At 38.5% G+C, this 21,612-nt stretch overlaps 1 long non-coding RNA gene across 1 annotated transcript in view; it reads right to left on the reverse strand.

Moving 5' to 3' along the window:
• Nucleotides 1-21,121, reverse strand: part of LOC118145478 (uncharacterized) — a 259,562-nt gene extending 238,441 nt beyond the window's left edge. Inside the window, exon 1 of the long non-coding RNA XR_004730597.3 lies at nucleotides 20,837-21,121. This is a non-coding gene — a long non-coding RNA (uncharacterized LOC118145478). The remainder of the gene's footprint in view (nucleotides 1-20,836) is intronic.
• Nucleotides 21,122-21,612: the final 491 nt, after the last annotated feature.

A 21,612-nucleotide genomic window follows, 5' to 3' on the forward strand; every position in this document is an offset into this window, starting at 1 on the left:
GGGCCAGAGCTCTTCTCTCCTTTTCATCGCCTGAAACATGGCCAGTGGGGGTTGTATTTCAGCCCTGCTTGTGTTACAGGTCTTTCAGTCCTGCCATTTGGCAGGTCCTGAGTTCTTCTTCCATGTCCAGGAAGAATGAGGTATGTGGACAATTAGAGGGTGAGCAAGGTGGAGAGGAGCATCATTGAGTAACAGAACAACTCTCAGGAGACCCGAAGTGGGTAGCCCTGACATCTGTGTGAATCTGGCTGAGTCTGGGGTTTTTATGGGCTCAGAAGGGAGAAAGTACATGCTGATGGGTCCATGGGCTGCCATGAGCAGGCTCACATAAAACACTGTAAGTTCTCAGTCAAGGCTGCATACTCTACCTGTAACTGGCAGCCTGGCCCCCAGGCATCAGGCCATCCCTGGCTTGAAGGTGACATTTGACTTAGAACCTGGCTGTTTCCACCCAGAAATGTGTCTGCCTCCTACTATCAACATACCATCCATGGTGCCCAGGCTGTTCAGTGCCAGTAGGCCCACACTGAGCTGTAGTCAGTAATCCTCAGCCTCCCTCACATGCTCATCAGCATCCAAAATCCAGAAAGGGCCAGGGTGGCAAGAAGTTGGCATGTCAGTGCTGACTCAAACACCTAGCTGGGTCACAGTAGCAGAACCCAGTCTTGGCCTCAATTTGCTCTGAAATTGCAGCAGGTGAGGGCAGCAGGGAGAGACCAGGCAGTGGGAGCTGGTGCTTCCAAACCTGCAGGGGTGGCGAGGCTTTCCAGACCCTGCAGGCTGCACCTTGGAGGGTGGGGCTCCCACCCTACCCACTTGGAGAGGAGCAGGGCTTCCACCTGGTCCCATCTCCTGCTGGCTCTGTGGATCATGCAGCCCTGGCTACACCTGCCCTGCTGCAGCCAGCGTCTTCGTAATGGCCTCTCCAGACCAGCCTCTGCTGCATAATGACTTACCTCAAATTCAAATTCATGTATTAAGAGGAAATAGATTTTGTGACTAAACACACAGATAGTAAAGCCAGATGGATTCAAATCACAGCTCTGCCATTTACTAACTATTGCTATTGGAGATGTATTCTACTCCTGCTGTAACAAATCACCACAAACATAGTGTCTCAAAACAATAGGACTTATTGTCTTATAGTTTTGAAGGCCAGAAGTGAAAAATGAGTCTTATGATGCTAAAATAGAGGCACTAGTCTGGCTTGTCCTTCTGGAGGCTCCAGGAAAGAATTTGTTTGTTGCTCTACTCCAGCTCTAGTGGCTGCTGGCATTCCTTGGCTCACGGCCACATCATTCCAGTCTCTGGTTTTACCATCACATCACCTTCTCCTCTAAAGTCAAATCTCCCTCTGCTTCCCTTTTATAAAGACAACTATGATTACACTGGGCCCACCCAGATAATTCAGGATATCTACTCATCTCAAGATTCTAAACCTAATTACAACTACAAAGTCCCTTTTCCTATATCAGGTAGTAGTTACAGATTCAAGGGATTACAACCTGGATATCTTTAGAATATATTATTCAACATAAGAGGGCTCATTAACCTTTTTTTTTTTTATTTCTAAAGTAGGGATAACAATATTTGTTATGCAGGGCTGTTATAAAGGTTAAATAAACTAATATATGCAAATCCCTTAAAAACAATGAGAATAATCATTCATTAAATGATGGGTCTTATTTTAGATTATGCTTTCACATTTTCAAACATATGAGTATGATATTCTCTAGCAACAGGGTTCATAAGAGCAGGGACTGCTGATTTTGTTCCCTGCAGCAAATCTAATGACTAACATAATTATTAACCCATGATGGATACTAGTATTAGTTCCTCAGGGCTGATATAACAGAGTTTTGCAAACTGGGTAGCTTAAAGTAACAGAAATGTATTATCTTACAGTGCCAGAGATTAGACATTCAAAATCAGGTGCTGGCAGGGCCATGCTCCCTCTGAACACTCCAGTGTAGAATCCTCCCTTTCCTCTCCTGGCTTCTGGTGGCTGCTGGCAATCCTTGGCTTTCCTTGGCTAAAAGCTGCATCACTCCATTGCTACATGGCCTTCTTCTTTCTGTGTGTCTGTGTCTTTGTATCCAAATTTTCCTCTTCTTATAAGGACACTAGTCATTGATGATGTAGTCCGTTCCTAATTCAGTAGGATCCCATTTTAACTAATTAGATGCAAAGATCCAATTTCCAAATAAGGTCATATTCTGAGTTTCTGGATGAATATGAACTTAGGGGGACACTGTTCACCCCAATATGGTACTTAATAAATACTTAATTATATGAATGAACAATTTAGTTCTGATCTGGAGCTGACAAAGTGGGCCTATTGCCATGAGTAGTACATAAAACAGCAAGGTGAGAAGCCAGAGTGATTGAGATTCAAGTGTGTGATGCTTAATGGAAGAAATCTCTTCACAGTGAAGTTGGATAGTGGTAGTCAACAATGAACTCAAAATCTACTGGACTGAAATAAAGAGTAATATCCCCATTGTGTTTCCACACATAAACACAACTTTGACAGTTTAGCTTGGATTAAAAAGAAAATGTTTTGCATGCAGGCTTTAAACTAGAATTTCAGAACATGAAAATAGCATTAACTGGGGATATATACTTTAATTTGAGCAAAGAAGCATATACTAACTATAGTCACCCATGGCTATTATATGAGGATACTGGAAAACCTGCAAAACAACCATTTAGTTCACTTTGGTGGGAGCAACATTATTCTATTGACCTGAATCTTCTGTCTTCAATTATAAACCTGAAGTGCTCCCTATAGATTTCACAATACGGATTCTAAAAATACAGCCTACATGCACACACCTATGGTGACTAGTAATTTAAAATTGCTTTATTCATCTCATAAGCAAAAGTGGGATAGATACTATATATTAATAAAATGTTAGTGTAGGATGACTAAAAATGGGCTTAACAGAAGGTTGGGAGTGGATGAAGATACTGTCATATTTACTAGCTACCTATTACTCATATCTTTATAAGTGTGTGATCCCCATGGAAGATAAAATTAAGATTCCATAATATAATAAAAACTATTATAATCTAGATAATCTCTCATGTGGAAAATAGCAACATATTTTGCTTATTTTCTATTTAAAGTTTTAACTCAAAAGGATTTTAAAAATCCTAGTCAAAAGAACTGTAAATGGGAATTAATATTTACTTTTTCAATATACTGGTAGGTGTTTCCCTTCCTATTCTTGTTCTACCTTGTATTTTTTGTACACAAAATTCACTTATATATGCAAACAAATATAATCCATCATTCCTTTTTCTGTAACATCTGGTGTATTCCAGTAGCCAAAAATGTCTGCTTCAGAGGAGGGAGTTAAATATCCTAAGGCATGTAATTGCTTGATGCCATCCTCAGTTATCAGAAGTAAAGAACAATTTCTTCCTGACATGAATACGTAATTAGCTTATACTACATCTTAACTTCACAAATTAGCATCATTCCATAGTTCAAGGTACAGAAAAGAATTAGTTTTGACCTAAAATAAAATTCAACTGGAGGATAAAGAACAGGAATTCTATCTTCTATGCTGCTTCTGCGGCTGAGGTTCAATTGCTGAAGGCAGTTAGATTTTTCAGAAGCAGCAAGCATATTGCTCTGAGGTTTGGGAACTGATTTCAAAAACATACTCCTTCTCTGATTGAATATTACTGTAAGAGAGCATCCTCTGACACCATGTCAGCAGACACTGCACATTTGACCATTTCAGCTCAGTGATCCCTGGTCTACTGCTAGAAAGGATGGGTCAGTGGCGGCAAAGGTTAAAAAGCCCACAGACCTGAACTGGGAGAAGGAAGATGAGGGCTGGATTATCTCAGATAAAAGGCATGGATTTAAAGATATTAGCATCTGCTTGGCAAAAGAATAACTGGATATAAAGAATGTTTCATGTATTAAGAAGTAAATGACACACACAACAAAAATTGTACAAAAACCAAAACAGTATTTTATAGTTTCTCCTTTAGTTTTGCAATCCTAACAACTATCACATCCTCAGAGTAATTCACATTACTAATGTCAGGGCAAAAGGGCCCACAAAACATTCTCAAAAGAATCTGTCAAATAATTTACATCTGTACTAAATGTGTAAGGGAATTTCTCTTTGTGCTTTCAGTACTGTTAAAGGGATTTGTTTTCAGATTGATTCCTTTTGAAAGATCTTTAGCTACTTAATAAATTGTGCCAATCCTCATTAATTTATCTCTCACTTCTATCTCTGCTAAAACCTTAGGATCTGTCTCTTGCATCTTACTGGCCAAGTGTATCCAGTCTTCACCTTATTTTGTTATTTCTAAAGAGAATTTCATGCTATGAAAACAGATTGATCAAATAGCTTTTGCCACCACAGTATGAACCTATCAACTAGGACCTCCGTTTTATCTATCCTACTTTCTTCTTGCAATTGAACCAATATAATTATCTAATTTATGCCTAAAATTATTTGTGTCAATATGGGCAACATTAAAGGAGGAAACTTTTTCATATTTTTCCAAAGTTTTATGTCAATAAAATGTTTGGGCAACCAAAATATAAAGAAAATAATGTCATAGCAAGAAAAACTGAGATTTATGTAAAGCTAAGATTTATTGCCAAACTGTCCACAGACTTAAAATTTCATGGCTCCTTATACCTTTCAGGATCTTCCATCTTAAAATCCCACCACATAGTTCACTCTTCTGAACCTTACACCAAAAGAGGGTCAATGAATTTTATCAGTTCTTTTGTCTAACTGTTCAATGGGTGATGGTGGAACATTTTTTAAAAATCTTTATTAATTTCTGATGCTTTAATTTAGGGAAAAGACTAACAAAGGTGAAGCAAAGAGATGGTTGGTTTTCCACAATCATATAATTTTCAAGTGATCAGTACTGATTTTTGGTAACAGAATCCAAAAAGACTGAATTTACTTTATCTGTATGACTTAGGCAATAGCTATAGCCATTCAGAAATAAAGAGGGGGATTTTTAAATGACAACTGTTCCAATTTTAAGAACCCCGGTGTATTAGTCCATTCTCATGTTCCTAATGCATACCTAATACTGAGTAATTTATAAAGGAAAGAGGTTTAATGGGCTCACAGTTCTACATGACTTGGGAGGCCGCACAATCATTGCAGAAGGTGAAGGAGGACCAAAGGCACATCTTACATTGTGGCAGGCAAGAGAGCTTTTGTAAGGGAACTCCCTTTAATAAAACCATCAAATTTCATGAGATTTATTCACTATCATGAGAACAGCGTGGTAATAACCTGTCCCTATGATTCAATTACCTCCCACTGGGTACCCTCCATGACATGTGGGAATCATGGTAGTTATACTTAAAAATGAGATTTGGGTGGGGACAGAGTCAAACCATATCACCCGGTGTACTGAAATTAGTCTCATTTTCAGTTGCATATTTTAAAGAAGAAAGGGAAATATCAAACCAATTGCCTAAGTATTCCATTGAATAGTGTTCCCCCAAAATTCATGCCCACCTGAAACCTTAGAGGGTGGCTATATGAAATAGGGTTTTTGTAGATTTAGTTTACTTAGTTTAAATGAAGACATAATAAATTAAGGTGGGCCTTCATCCAATGACTGGTATCCTTATCAGAAGAGAAAACAGAGACACTCACAGAGAAGGTGGCCATGTGATTATGGAGAAAGAAATTGAAGTAATGCATTTAAAGCCAAGAAATGCCAAGAATTACCTGCAACCACCAGAAGTTAGAAAAAATCTGCTTTTTGAGTTCTTAGCAAGAACATGGCTTTTCCACACCTTCATTTTGTACTTCTAGCCTCCAGAACTGTAAGAGAATAAATTTATGTTGTTTTAAGCCCCTCAATGTATGGTACTTTGTTACAGCAGCCATCAGAAATTAATGTGGGATGTGATTGCATCTCTACTCAGTGTGACCCTCTCCACTCAAGTCGTACCAGGAATCCAAAGATGAAGTTGGTTTCATAGTTTCTCTAGTTAGGAAATCTGTACCCAGAAATTCCAGCACCTCCCTCTCTGCCATACTTTCCCCTCTTATTGAAGAATACATTGAAAGACTGGCCAACACTAGTCCCCTGAGAAATCAAGTCTGAAAAATTCTGAAATAGAATCATGGCAATTAGTACTATTATAACATGATCTAAAAAAATACAGTTCTTCTAATTTACTCCATTCTAATAAAATAGAAATGTCTGTTGATCTCAGAGATGGTATTCATTACTAAATAGTGTCAGGTTTTTCAGCAGCTCAAAGTCCCAAAAGTAGGTAGTTTTCCTCCTTGTTGGCAGGTCCCAAAGATCCTGGGAGTAGGGAGTCCTAATTATAATGGTTTTAGGGTACCTCTCCTCAAAATGTTGGTCCCAGTGAATGGCAACCTCTGATGATATAATTTCTGTTGTTAGTAACGGTAGCAATTACTCAGAACAGTAGCTCCTAATGTGAATTTCATTCCGTATATTTTTAAGTTTCCCACTGTCCCTTTGGTGTATCTCACATCCTCAAACACTGTGTAAGTTCTTTAATAACTGACATCACAGTGTAACTCTCATTACATCACTTCAGAGACTGCTCACTACAGGATTTCTACAGAGACCTCAAGGGCAATAGATATCACTGAATCCACATCAGAATCATTTGGAAAGCTTCATTAAAACAGAGATTTGTAGACTCAGCCTACAAAGGTCTGTAAAGCCCTGAGGGTTGAGTAATTCTAACATGGTAGGACCATGGCCCAGTGTTTGAGAACTTCAGCTCTAATGCTAGCCTAAAGTGTTCTTTCATGCAACAAATATCATTTGAGGAAGTGAGTGTCAATAACAGCTCACAGTTCCATTTTTCTAAGTCCCTTAGCCAACAGTTTCTGTTTCTTGAACACATCAAATTCCTTTCCAATCGGGGCCTTTGTACTTTATGCTTTAAAAATAAAAAAAATTTGCCTTTTATCGTCATGTCTCTGCTTCCTTCTCATCACTAAAGCCTTAATTCCGTGTTTCCTTTCTCAAAGAGATGTTTTCTCTGACTAGCCATTAGAAGTAGTACCTCTTGAACGGGATGTCCCTTCTTGCTAAAACTCTCAATAAACTAGGTATTGATGGAGCATATCCCAAAATAGTTAAAAGCTATTTATCACAAACCAACAGCCAATATCATACTGAATAGGCAAAAGTAGGAAGCCTTTTCCTTGAAAACCAGCACAAGACCAGGATGCCCTCTCTCATCACTTCTATTCAACTTAGTATTAGAAGCTCTGGCCAGGGAAAAAGAAAGAAAAAAAGGGTATTCAAATAGGAAGAGAGGAAGTCAAATTGTCTCTGTTTGCAGATGACATGATTGTATATTTAGAAAATGCCATCGTCTCAGCCCCAAATCTCTTTAAGCTGATAAGCAACTTCAGCAAAGTCTCAAAATACAAAATCAATGTGCAAAAATCACAAGCATTCCTGTACAACAGTAACAGACAGAGAGCCAAATAATGAGTGAACTCTTATTCACAATTGCTACAAAGGGAATAAAATACCTAGGAATACAATTTATTATACAAGAGATGTGAAGGACCTCTTCAAGAAAAACTATAAAACACTGCTCAAGGAAAATAAGAGAGAACACAAACAAATGGAAAAACATTCCATGCTCAGGGATAGGAATAATCAATATTATGAAAATGGCCATAGTGCCTAAAGTAATTTATAGATTCAATGCTATCCCCATTAAGCTACCATGACTTTCTTCAGAGAATTAGAAAAAAACTACTTTAAATTTCATATGGAACCAAAAAAAGAGCCTGTATAGCCAAGACAATCCTTAGCAAAAAGGGCAAAGCTAAAGGCATCACACTACCTGACTTCAAACTATACTATACAAACTATACAAACAAACTATACAGTAACCAAAACAGCATAGTACTGGTACCAAAACAGTTATATAGACCAATGGAACAGAACAGAGGCCTCACAAATACTATCACACATCTACAACCATCTGATCTTTGACAAATCTGATGAAAACAAACAATGGGGAAAGGATTCCCTATTTAATTAATGGTGTTGGGGAAACTGGCTAGCCATATGCAGAAAAGTGAAACAGGACCCCAAAAGCAATGGCAACAAAAGCCAAAATTGACAAATAGAATTTAATTAAATTAAAGAGCTTCTGCATAGCAAAAGAAACTAATATCAGAGTGGACAAGCCACCTACAGAACAGGAAGAGATAGCATTAGGAGAAATACCTAATGTAGATGAGTTGATATGTGCAGCAAACCACCTTGACACCTGTATACCTATGTAACAAACCTGCACATTCTGCACATGTATTCCAGAATTTAAAGTATAATAAAAGAAAAAGTAGTGCTTCTTTTCCTCATTCATTCTCCTCTTATCCTGTATTTTTTTTCACATCAACTACTAGTAGCTGAAATTCTATTATTTATATATGTCTTTCATGGACTAGTGTTATTTTCCCAGCACTGAAAGCACCAACCCTTCTCCACTGGACCTAGTAGCACAGCCACCATTTAAAAGAGGATGACACAAAATAGGAACGTAATAAACTGAATGCATATAAAAAGGAAATAATGCATGTTTTACATTGCATGATATCTAATTAGCAAAGTAACTCAGGACAACAAACAATAGTGGCCATTATTCTGAAATATCTCTTAGCTCCCTTTGGCTTAACCCATTGAGGGATGCCAAAAATGTACATGAAGAACACAATCACCACCACCAAGAAGTTTCCTAAATAGAGTTTCCATCTTAGAGTCTGAAGTATACAGGATACTTAATAAAAATCCCTAATTCCTCTTTCAATACTTCCTACCCAACTTTTCCATATTTATACATATATGAAAACTGTATCCTAGAATCAATACTAGGTAATATAAAGTTGTTTAGATGTAACAACTAGATTTTATTAGTAACTCTGAATAATGTTAGTATCAAAATGTCCTAAAAAATGAACAAAGCAAGACAGGTATCCAAAGGATATTCCAAGTGTTTGATACCTTTTTTTCTATATAGGTTGTGCAAATGTTCATTTCTGAGAAGTAATTAATAATTAAATCACTTTCTGAACTATAGTTTAACTACAAAACTCAGTCAAACTTCTTCAGCCCTTTTACATTTTAAATTAAATCCAGAATGTCTTTAGTGCTGCTGGTAAGGTGATTTACTTTCCTTCTATATGTAGCATAATAAACATGATTGTTCTGGAGAAACAGTGTTTGTACCTCACACCCAGGCCAATACAGATCCCCAAAATCCATCAAGTAATGCTCACTAAGCAAATATTAAAATCTTTGAAAAGTACAAACTTTAGTTATACGTATGATAAAAACAGTCTAAAAAGGCCATGTAGAAAGAAATGTATTGTGTTACTTAGCACAATTTTCATTATAGAAGAACACAATGTGCTCTTCTGTCATGTTCCCTTTTCATGAAATTTGGCTACTGTAAATAAAAATGGGTTTATTGCAAGTAAAATTGAAGTCTATATTAGCCAGAAGAAAAAAATATACTGATTGTTATTAGAAAATATACTCATTGCTAGAAAAACAGAATATTGATTATGTAGATACTACATAGCAGTTATTTCATAAGAATCTTTATATATTTTATTTTTATATAGTGTGCTATGGTTTGAATGTGGTATGTCACCACCAAACCTCATGTTCCAATTTGATCTCCATTGTAGCAGTGTTGAATTGTGGGGTCCAGTTGGAAGTGCTGGAGTCATAGGGTAGGTCCCTCATGCATACATTAGTGCTCTCATGCTAGTGTGAGTGACTTCATTCATTATTGGGAAAGAATAATTTCTGAGACAGTGAATTGTTAAAAAGAGTATGCCTTTCTTGGGTTTTTTTCTCTTGCTTCTTCTCTTGCCAATGATCTCTGCACACACCTGATCCTATTCTGCTTTCTGCCATGAGTGGAAGCATGCAGTCCTTACCAAACGAAGCCGCCCAGTTTTGGACTTTTCAGTCACAAGAATCATGAGCCAAATAAACTTTTCTTGATCAATTATCCAGTGTTGGGTATTCAATTAGAGCAGCATGAAACAAACTAAAACATAGTGCAAACCGCACTGGCTATATATTCCAAAAGCTCCATTTTTAAATGAGTAAATTGATTCTCAGAAATGTCATCAAGCTAGTTAGAGAAAGAATTTGGAGAGTAACTATGACCTCAATGTCCATACTGTTTCATATCATGTTGATTCTCTTAGTGCTAACAACAACCTATGTTAGTATAACCTCAATTTTTACATCAGCTACAAGGACTTCATGAAAACCATGTCTCATAGAAAATATTGCAGCACTATTTAGCAAGTTCCAAGACTGTTTCTTGACATGATCTACCATGGAGAAAAATTCTGCTTAAGTCATAACACTTTCTACCAACTTAATCATTCAAGATGTTTGGATCATTTTTTTTTTATTTTTTTATTGCATTTTAGGTTTTGGAGTACATGTGAAGAACATGCAAGATAGTTGCATAGGTACACACATGACAGTGTGATTTGCAGCCTTCCTCCCCTTCACCTATATCTGGCATTTCTCCCCATGCTATCTCTCCCCAACTCCCCACCCCCTGCTGTCCCTCCCCTATTCCCCCCAACAGACTCCAGTGTGTAGTGCTCCCCTCCCTGTGTCCATGTGTTCTCTTTGTTTAACACCCACCTATGAGTGAGAACATGCGGTGTTTCATTTTCTGTTCTTGTGTCAGTTTGCTGAGAATCATGTTCTCCAGGTTCATCCATGTCCCTATAAAGGACAGGAACTCATCATTTTTGATTGCTGCATAATATTCTAGGGTGTATATGTGCCACATTTTCCCTGTATTATCCTTTCCCTAAAAGGATAATAATAACATATTATCCTTTCCCTAAAAGGATAATAATAACATATTATCCTTTTAATATTGTTCAAGTGTTTAATACTTTTAATAGTCTAGCCACTATTTATTTTTCTAAAATGCTTCAAGAATAATACATATCCTCCCCACTTCCTTTTAATACAACCTTGCTTCTCCTTTCAAACTAAAGTTGTTTTGGTTTGCTCTTTCTTATTTGAAGATTGTTTTCCTGAATACATATGCCAACTCCATTCCTTCACCCAAGAAGCAACTTGTATTTTTCAACCAAATGTTATGTCTTAGGTCCTTTGATTTGTTCTCTTTGATTCTGACCTTACTGAAGCAATGGTCTTTGATCTTGACTGGAACAGGTCTTCCAAACTTCCTAATGAGATGTTAGGCTTTGGATGGAAACAGAAATAATAAAAAGGCAATGATTTGAAGAAAACATAAAAAATGAGGAAAAGGTTGCTCAGTCACTACCACCACCATCAATCAATATTGATTCAATGCTTACTGGACATATGACATGAACTAGATAAAATAAAAATTCAATTATCAGCTAGCTGACTAATTAGAAATTAGCTAAATGGTACCTTCAAAATCACAGGCAACTAGAAACAGAAGGACTTTAGAGATCATCCACTCAAACCATGCCATTTGTTACATGATCAGAGGGTTAAATGTAAAATGATCCAGACTAGGGTAAGGATCAGACAGTTAGGTGATGCCAAAACTTCCACATAAGCTCAGACGTTTTCCAATAGCATTACTGTCTGGAAGAATTTCAGGAGGATTTTACAAAAAGACCAAATGATCAGAACAAGTATGTAGGTTAAAAAGATAAGATCAAAGATTTGTAAGTAGTTAGAAAGGGTATGGAGGAAACATTATCATCTCGACTTCATATTTTACTGGTTAAAGTATGGATTTAGGTCTCTATTTTACTTACTAGGTGTATCACATGTTACCTTGGGCAGTCTGATTAACCTTTCTGTCTCAATATCTTTAACATAAAATGGATTTGATAATAATGTCAAAATGTGATCAGAATAATAATGCATATGCATTGCTTAGGGATTGAATTTAGCTGCATGTATATAAAAGCCACTTACAAAGTTTCACTCAATGAAGGAAATGTATTCCATAAACTCAGTCTATAGGTAGGCATTTCGGAGTTGGCACAGATATGCCAGGCTCCTTCTATCCTCTGCTCCATTGTCCTTTATATGAGGCTTACATCACAATGGTGGCCTGACAGGAACCAAAAGGCTGCTCCACCCACTCTATGCTTACATATGCACTTCAGGCAGAAAACGGAAGAAACTAGAGGTAGGCAGGACTTTCTCAGAAATCTCTAGCAGACTTCTAGTCTAAACTTTAGCCAGAACTTTGTCACATGGTTCTTCAAGACAAACTAAGAAATGTAGCTCTTAAGCCAGGCACAAAATTTAGGAGTCTGTTAATATAGAAGCATGAAAACAGGAAAGACAAATAACCATATCTACTCCAACAGTTAAGGTAGTTATAACTGTGCCTGGCACATAGTAAGTACTGAAGAATATAAAATATTAGTATTATTAATACAAACAAGGGTCCAGGAAAAAATGGGATTGCCTACCATGTTTCAGTATTGTGATAGAGAGTTGTATGCAGGTTGTTTTATTCAATTACCACTATGACCCTATATATTAATTCAGTTTGTTATGCCAATGATGTTTTGACATAAAAAAATTAATGCTTAAAAGAAGTGAAAAATCTTGTCTATGTTCCCCCAACTAGGAAATGACTAAGCTGCTTGCTATTCAAATTCAAGTCCATTTGACTCCAGAGGTCCATTCTATTGCTCATTTTTCCACTCTGTATCACTTTTTTTTTTCCAAGAAGAATGACATCATGGATACTATACTGTTTCCTGAAGTGATCTTTCTTAGATTTGATTCGAGTGTATTGGTCTTCTAGAGCCAGGCCATTCTAAGCTGTGAGGTGTGAGTACGAGCTGTCAGTAAGGTACTTAGGAGTAATGTGAGATTGAAAACACAGGCAGCAGATCCAAAGGAACATTCCTAACAGACATATGACTCATTTGGAGCCTGTTCCACAGTACATGCAGCCCCCGCACACTCAGTACCTTAGAACTGAACAATGCACTCCCACACCTCATTCCTGAAATGTGCAATCTTAATGCCAATAGATCAATAGGACCAAATATACTGCACAAATGAGTCACGTGGTATACTTATCACCACGTTTGTGAAACAGAACTCTGAGTGCTTCTAGGTTTCTGGAAGACCTTTACGAGGCAAGATTTCTCACTTACTTCCTAGATGGGAGGCATACTTGGCTGCATATCTCTAATCTCCCTGACACTCTCTCAGAAGGTTTTCAACATTAAACAGGAAAGAACTATGTTCAAATAATAAGTGATAATTTACCCCTATTACATAAAAGAGGTTTCAGATCAAGTTAAATGAGTACCCCCCCCACCAGCATTTCCAAAGTACATGAAAAATATTAAAGATGACACATGATGTGTAGGACCCAATAACATGAAGAAATGTGGAAACACTCCCCAGTAGTCTACATGTTTAGATAAAAATAAAAATTAGTGATTTGAGTGGATTGAGAATAAAAAGACTGAACAGACATAACAAATCAGATGTGGGTACATGACCTTCTCTTCTAGGGTTCTTTCTGAGGGCTGATGGAAAAACTGAAGTGCATGGTCATCTTAGGAGAAACTTCACTAACATGGGCAATAATAACACCTGCAGCCACTGTTCCTAAGTACTGATATTCTTCTGGTTGGAATAACAGGAGCCTCCTTAAAGTGGCTGAAGTAACAGGAAGGATTTATTATACCTATTATTTTTTCAAAGTCTACTTATTCAGACCTCCAGTGTAATCCCACTCTTTTACAGCACTGAAAAAACAGTGGTAAAATAAATACAGAAGCTATCTGTTGTCATGTGGTATATTCTAGCAAGGGAATCTGATCAAAAAAGAAAAAAAAAAACTCAAACAACAGTACCCATGTTGTGCTAAATGCTGTGACCTAAGGTAAACAGCATGACAAGAGCTATTAAAGGAATGTTTCTACCAGGAAGCGACATTCAAGATGCAATGAGAATGACCTCAGGAGTTAGCCATGTTGCGGCCCTGACAAGAGTACCCACGAATACAAGCGTAGAAGTGTGGAGCCCAGAACTGAGAACTGAAAAGTCATCAGGGACTACAGCCATAAGGAACAAAAACAACCATTCTCTCAAGGGCAAAACCATGCCTGTCTGAATTTTTCTGTGCTTATTCAAATTCTATCTGTAGAACAGAATAAGTACTATATCGGTACTGCCTGACAAAAGTTCATCTAGATAGCTGATCAGAGTTACTATCTCACAAATTCAAATTTCTGGAAGACTCTGGCTCACTGTGAGCCAGCTGACCAGTTTAGGCTCAATCATCTGTGACATGTTGGGCACATTTCCAACCTCTGCTCTTCATGAAGCAGGTTGAGAAGAGGACAGTATTGGCACTCTAAAAAGGGGTTGCAGAGTTTAGAAAAGTGAATTTTCTGAGAACATTCTGTTCTTTAATACTTCAGTGGGTCAGCTCTCTATTTTCCTATCCATCCATTCCCCAAGTTAATACATGATTAGAAAGTTCACCGTATTCCTGTTAGTCTTTCTCTGGGTGCAGGGATTGGAGTGAGGAGAGGAGTAGTACAGAACTGGGATGCAAATACAAAAGCATACTTCTTACTAGGAAATTTAAATACAGAAATATCTATAATATATAGATGAAAATGCCATAAGAGGCACACAATGTAACACTAAGGCATTTTAGCACACAGGGAAAGATGTATACCTTTGTTCATAATCATATATGGGATCTCATTTCTCAAAGAAATGGTGGAATTAAAGTTCCAAGCCATGGGCAGGATTTTGAATCTACCATTGCCTTCTCATGACATTCTGTAAAGTTAATTTCCATCAGAAATGTAAACATAGCAGGGGAGGTAATTGGTTTCTGTCAGGGAAAGTGTAGAGAAGCCAGAAGGCTAAGTGCTGTATCAATAATAAATGTCTATGAATACTCTATGGCTTGTAATTAAACCAGGCTTTCCAAAGAGTCAATAGGGCTCTTCAGAAACATGACTATCTTTGCCAGGATACTGCTGTGGTGGTGTAAAATTGGAGCTGAGATTTTTTGATGGATTTTACTGGTACATCACTTTATATTTCTTCAACTAAATTCATACTTGTGATCAAATTTGGGTCTATAATTAACCATTGCATTAGGAGTTTTGGAATCAAACCTTTATTATCTCCATTATCAAGAGCAAATTTTTTTCCCAATTCTAGAAGAAAAATTAACTGAGCTAATGTTTAAGAGATTAAGATGTGAGGAATTATTAGTCACCTTATACAGATATAATAGCATGCTAAACATTTTTTTTCTGTTCTTTGCAAGTTATGTAGAAGTTTCAACAGTTGAAGACAATACAATAGGCAGTGGGTCTCATAATTAGGATACATTGAAGCTGGTGATAATGTATTTTCAATCTTTAGTTCATCAACCACCTAGAAGTTGAAGGTTTAAGGTGTGGGTGGAAAAGAATACTTGGAAGAGGTTTTCTTAATCACTTAACCATCACCACAAATGTTTAGAGAAGGGTGTCTCTTTCTCATCTAAAACTAAATGAGAAGTTTTAGGAGAAACACTGAAGAGCTTGGCTGTGGCTTGACTTGATGGTAGTGGCATAGAAAGGGAAGACAGAGGCTAAGGAGAGAGTTGTAAGTGATCAAACAAAGAAGATCTCACTTTCAGTGCTCTATCAGTATTAGGAGAGGTTCCTATGAGAAGAACCATTGAAGATCTCATAAAGGGCTATTAGTAGGAGAAACCCTAAGCTCTAGCACTACCAAACACAGACACTAACAAAAAGAGAATGTCTATAGCTCTCCTCACCCAAACTCATCAAAGCCTGACTCTAGAGGGACCCCAAATAGTATCAAATGAATGAGAATAAAATATGGAGAGAGGAAGACTCAACCAAAATCTTTCTTCTCTTTAGTGAATAAGCCTCAATTGGGCAAAGCGAGAAGCTAAAAATTGAGCTTCTGTTTATTAGACTGGGCTAGATAGTTTTACTATCTGAGAATGACCAGAAGAGTTAAGAGCTGTGCCTGGATTTTTTTCTGGGAAGCAGTACATTGTTGTTTTAAGGTCTGTCCACAAATTCTTTGATACCCCTTCCTTCAAATGGAAGAGTTTAACCCACTTCTTCTTGAGTGTGAGGTAGACTTAATGACGCCCTTCTAGAGAAAAGACTATGAAGGAAGTAAGCTGGGCACAGCAGTGTATGCCTGTAATCCCAGCTACTTGGGAGGCTAAGGCAGAAGGATTGCTTGAGCCCATGGGTTTGAATCCAGCCTGAGCAACATAATGAAACCTCGTATCTGGAAAAAAAAATGGAAGAAGAAATGGTGTATGACTAGGGGCTATGTTGTAAAAAACATTACATTAGCTTCTTTCTTGCCTTCTCTCATAGAGTAAGATCACTTTTACTCTATGAGAGAAGGCAAAAGTTTTTAGTAACTTTTGAGTAAACCAGCTGTGTTGCCATGAGGACACTCAAGCAGCTCTATGGGGTCTGTGTTGAGAACTCAGAGCTTCTACCAAGAGACGTATTAGTGACCCATCTCAGAACCAAGTTTTCCAGCCTTAGTCAAATCTCCAGATAACTACAACCCCCACTGGCATTATGACTGTAGCCACAATGGAGTATGAAAGCAAGAATCACCTGGCTAATCTGTTCCTAGATTTCTCTCAGAAATTGCATGAGATATTGCATGTTTGTTATTATAAGCTGCCAAATTTGGGAGTAATTTGTTATGCAGCAATAGATAAATAATACGTAGTATTAAATCCACAGAGTAGATTAAAAGGGGCAGATATGAAATAGAATCTAGCTGCCTCCTGACTGTACTCTACCAAATCCAGCTGATTCAATAAATCGATCACACAGAAAATAGGTTTAATACCCCACAATAAAGACTTACTCAATCTCTGTCTCAAAAGTTGCAATAATTTTTACAAGTGTGAAATACTGAGTTGTTTACCAGGTGATTTGGGAAGGTCAATTCTAAATAAAGTCCAACACTCCTGATATGGGAGAACATGGTTTAGCAGAGCAGTTACAGGCAGCTTTTTGTGCCAGATTACACTGGATTTGAATCTAACCTTTATCATCTATTAGAAATGTGATGTACAAAGTAACAACTATCTCTGTTTCCGTTTTCTCATCTATAAAACAGAGTAATAAGGAAAAACAATCCTTGTGGTGGTGAGATAATCAATTTTATGTACTTCATAGGAAAAGCTTCAACAGGTCAGAATATGAGACCATCAATATTTCTCCCAATCTATCCAATCATGGGAACAGAAGCACAGGCATCCACCTCTCCTTTTGTGTTCTAAAAATAACAGTGGGAAAGAAGAACCAATGGCAATGAAAGCTTAGTGGGGAAAGCTATGAAATATCTACAAATGAGAAGGAGGCAAAATGACAGAAGTAGAGCCATTGTTGCTTGAAGTTGCACTGATGCATCATACTTTGAACAAAACTAAAAAAAACATCTTTTTCCTGTTTCAAATGCAGTGTGTGGTTGACATGATGGGAGGCTAAAGTCACACACACACACAGAGACACAAACATACACATACATTCCTTTGGCCCTGGCACTAATATCAAAAGGTATGAAATTTGCACATCACCAAACAGTAGTGAGGAGACTGAGACCAGGTCATTTCTTAAAGGAGAAGTGGCAGATCACAGTTACAAAGAGAAAGCAACACTACATGAAAAAGATATCTCACCTCATGGCACCTCAGCCTTTCTCCCCAAAATCACACACCACTAAATGAGATGTCTACTCTGAGAATATTACTCCAACCATTTCTCCTATATAAATACTGACTTTTACTAGAATTCAAAGTGTATTTGCCTCAGAGAAATATCCATGAGATGAACAACAGTTAGAGAACATACTCATCAAGATGGAAAAGTCTACAAAACCTCTGTGTAGACTTTGGAACTGAGAAACACGTACTTTTAGATCCCCGAATGCAGACAGAGATAAAGTGGGGACATTTCCTCAACTTCTCCCCTGTGGTTGAAGAAAAGTCTACCATAACAAATTCCTGTAAAGTGTTTAGTATTACCCCGGCACAGAGCTTAAACTTATTTAATGAACCATGGGTAGTAAATCAGGATCCACAGAATTTCTCACTCCAAAACTTTGAAGTGAGATCATCAACCCAGACTTAGAAAGTCCAGGGACTTTTTCTGTCCTGCACCTATTTGCAGTTTTTCCTATGGAAGCCAAAGCCATTAAGAACTAAGGACAAAGCTGATGTTAAAGCATCAGCCCTGAGGTATCACAAGTCTCAGGGTCCTTCATAAGTCTCTAATTCAAGGTTTCATCCATGGTAAGATAAACTGTTACTGGGAGGGGAGAACTGAGAAAGACCACCTTGCTGCCTATCACCAGACTTTTATAGATTCATGTGTGGCAGAGTTTGTTTACATCAGTGCTACTGACATGTTGGACCAGAAATTATTTATTGTGGGTGCTGTCCTGCACCCTGTAGAACATTTAGCCACCTCTCTGGCCTCTACCCACTATGTGTCAGTAGCACCTCTTCCCCATTGTGACAAACAAAAACATTTCCAGACATTGTAAAATGTCCCCTATTGGCAAAATCTCACTCAGTTGAAAAGCAGTTTTCCTGTCACAGAAAACTCATTTCAAACTGAGTGCAGCACAAAAGGAGCATATTGGTTTATGTGATAAAAAAGTTTTGGCATAGTACCTGCCTCAAGAACAGCTGGATCCAGAGGCTTAGAGAGACGAATGACTTAGACTGTTCCTCTCCCTCTTCTCAGGCAGACTATCTTGATAAGATTACTGCCCCAAACTCTAGAATTGTATCTTTTTTTTTTTGAATTAAAAAAAAATCTGTATCAAGTCTGGCACAGTCATCCCAGCCACCTGGGAGGCTGAGGTGGGAGGATCACTTGAGCCTGGGAGGTTGAGGTGATCCTCCAAATGAGCTATGATCATGCCACTGCACTCTAGCCTGGGAGACAGAATGAAACCCTGACTCCAGAAAGAAAAAAAAAAAAAAACCCTCAATTCCTCAATATCAACATTGAAGTCTGATTTAAATCTCCAGTCCGTGCCTGAACTGGCCATTGTTGTAGTTGCATGACATGTGCTAATAGGGCTTGAGTCTGGGTTATGAGCTTTCTTTCCCTACAGTGGCATGGGGATAGTCTTTCCTAAGCCCTTGAATTGAGAATAAGAGTGGGATGTCCTTCTAAAGCAAACTTGGATCTAGTACTACCAGAAGGTGGGGATGAAGAATGGAGGTTGGATACAAAAACTAATACTGGCCTCTGCAGGTGACCTTTTTGCAGGATGCATCTGGCTTGCATTCCTTTCATGCTAAAAAGGAGACAAAGCTGACTTCTCAAACTTCACCCAGACCCCAGGCCCCCTCATTAAGACATATTAGTCACAAAGTCTTGGAGAATCAATAACACTGAGGAACTGAGACAGCACATAATTCATTCCCTTGGAAACTTCTCAAAAATATTACCTCGCTGATGCAGAGGAGGATTTCTTTACCTACTATAAATTAGGGGGGAAAAAAGAAGAAAAAAAGGCAGAGGGAAAAATCTGAGCTGCCTGACAATTATCCTTGGTGTGCATCACTCACATTGCAATCACACCCACACGCTGTGCCAGCACTCCAGCTACCACAGGCACGCACGCGCCCAGCACCCTCAGCCACCCTCTCACACACCTACCCCCTCAGAGTCAGCCCACCAGGCTGACAATCACACCGGCAACTCAGCGCCACCAAAGTCTTCTTCCCCCACACCCCACCATTTCCTAGGTTACCAGCTCTCCAACACTGAAGGGGCTGCAGAAACAGGAAGGAAATGCCCCACAGACATGCAGCAAACTCAGCTGCACAGAAATTATGGTCTTGGCAGGTGGAGAAATCCTTCTAACAAACCTTCCCAGAGGTCTGGCTGCAGGTAAAGATCCTGCCACTGGTAATTCCTTCCAGTCCCCTTTCCAAAGTATGAGATGCCAGAGGCATTTGCTAGATTTCAGTAACCAGTTTGGGTCCTTTAAGCATAGGCCATGCTTGCTTGTGCCTGAGCTAAGACAACCCGAATGCAGGCATTACTGGGAGAGATGAGCAGCGTATGAGGAGGAGGAGAATGGAGACAGTGCCAGGAATTCCAAAGAGCAGTCCTCCCCCAGGGAGATGGGTGCCAGGCTCTGTGGGATGGGCAAGAGACATAAATAGCATTCCCCTGGATCCCTGTGGGGCCGTTAGTGGGTGGGCAGCTGGAACCCTCTGTGACCCAGTTAGAAGAAAGCTTTCTGAGGGCTGGGAACTGGCCTAGTGTACAATGAATAGAATAATTGCTAAAACATTATTTACTCAACTGTAAAATGATGATAGCAGTATTTAATTTCTCCCTCAGAGTAGTGTTGTGAGGATTCAATGAAGTAATAAATACAAAGTGCATCGGGTAGTGCCTGGCTTAGAGTAAAACTCAATAAATCTTAGCCAATAATAAGTTGCATGGTATACAGAAAAGAATACAGACCTCCATTCAAAACCTGATCCCAGCACTTACTTGCCTAACCCTACCTCTAGCATCTTCTCTGAGCTTCAATTTCCTCCGTTGTCAAATATTTATTTCATGAGGCTTCTATAAAAATGTATCATGCAATCTCTGTGAAATCTTCTTACCTCTATGCCTCATAAATAATATTTCATAGGTAGCTAGTAATGTTGTCATTATTGTCAACACTGCTATTAACCTTTGTACTTTTTCCCTAACAAAACATTATTACATTCAGCATCTTTACTTACCTTGCTAAAATCCTGGGTAATATGTAGACATACAGGACAGGTATTTCCTCCATTTTCTAGATTAGAAAATTGGGTCTCAGAGAAGTTCAGTAACTTGTCTATATCGAACCAATTAGGAAGAGGAAGTTGGGATACATGCGGTTTTTGGAATCCTAAGATGATGTTTAGTATATTCTGCCACTATACCTCCAAAGTAGAATTGAGGCCACCAAGTGATCCATGACAGTAATGGCAGCTGCTGTTTGTTGAATGTCTATCAGGCTACAGGTCCTGTTCCAAATACTCCCTAAGCTAGAAAAGAATAAGCACAGATGGATCCTGGGAAATCCTGTTTCAGCCAACCCTTGTAGGCCCCCTACAATCTGTTTTAGGTGTGCATTTCTCTAAATTTCACTTTTATACAAACTGCATGCTTTCTGGCAAGATCAAGTCTCCATCTAATTCACATATGCACCTTCTTATGTGCTATTCAGAAGAGTTAATTTTTGCATAGCCTTCCAAAGCTTTTCTCTTGCCTCCTCCGCTCTCCTCCCAGTCTTAAAAAAGACTCTCTCAACCTCACAGCCAGCTGGGTGAGTCATGGGGGATGAGGCCAGCTTCCTCATCTCTCCCCCAAACAAGGACCCACTTTATTTTGACTTTGCTGTCCCATGCACCAGTACATTAGCAGAAAAGGGAGGTTATCCTGGGAAGACCACAGCAGCAGGAACTCTGGTCCCTGTTCAGGCATCATGCAGGTTCCAAACCTCTCCAAGTTTTAAAGTCTCCATCTCTGT

This window comes from Callithrix jacchus, chromosome 10 (genome assembly GCF_049354715.1).
Source record: "Callithrix jacchus isolate 240 chromosome 10, calJac240_pri, whole genome shotgun sequence".
Lineage (NCBI taxonomy): Eukaryota > Metazoa > Chordata > Mammalia > Primates > Cebidae > Callithrix > Callithrix jacchus.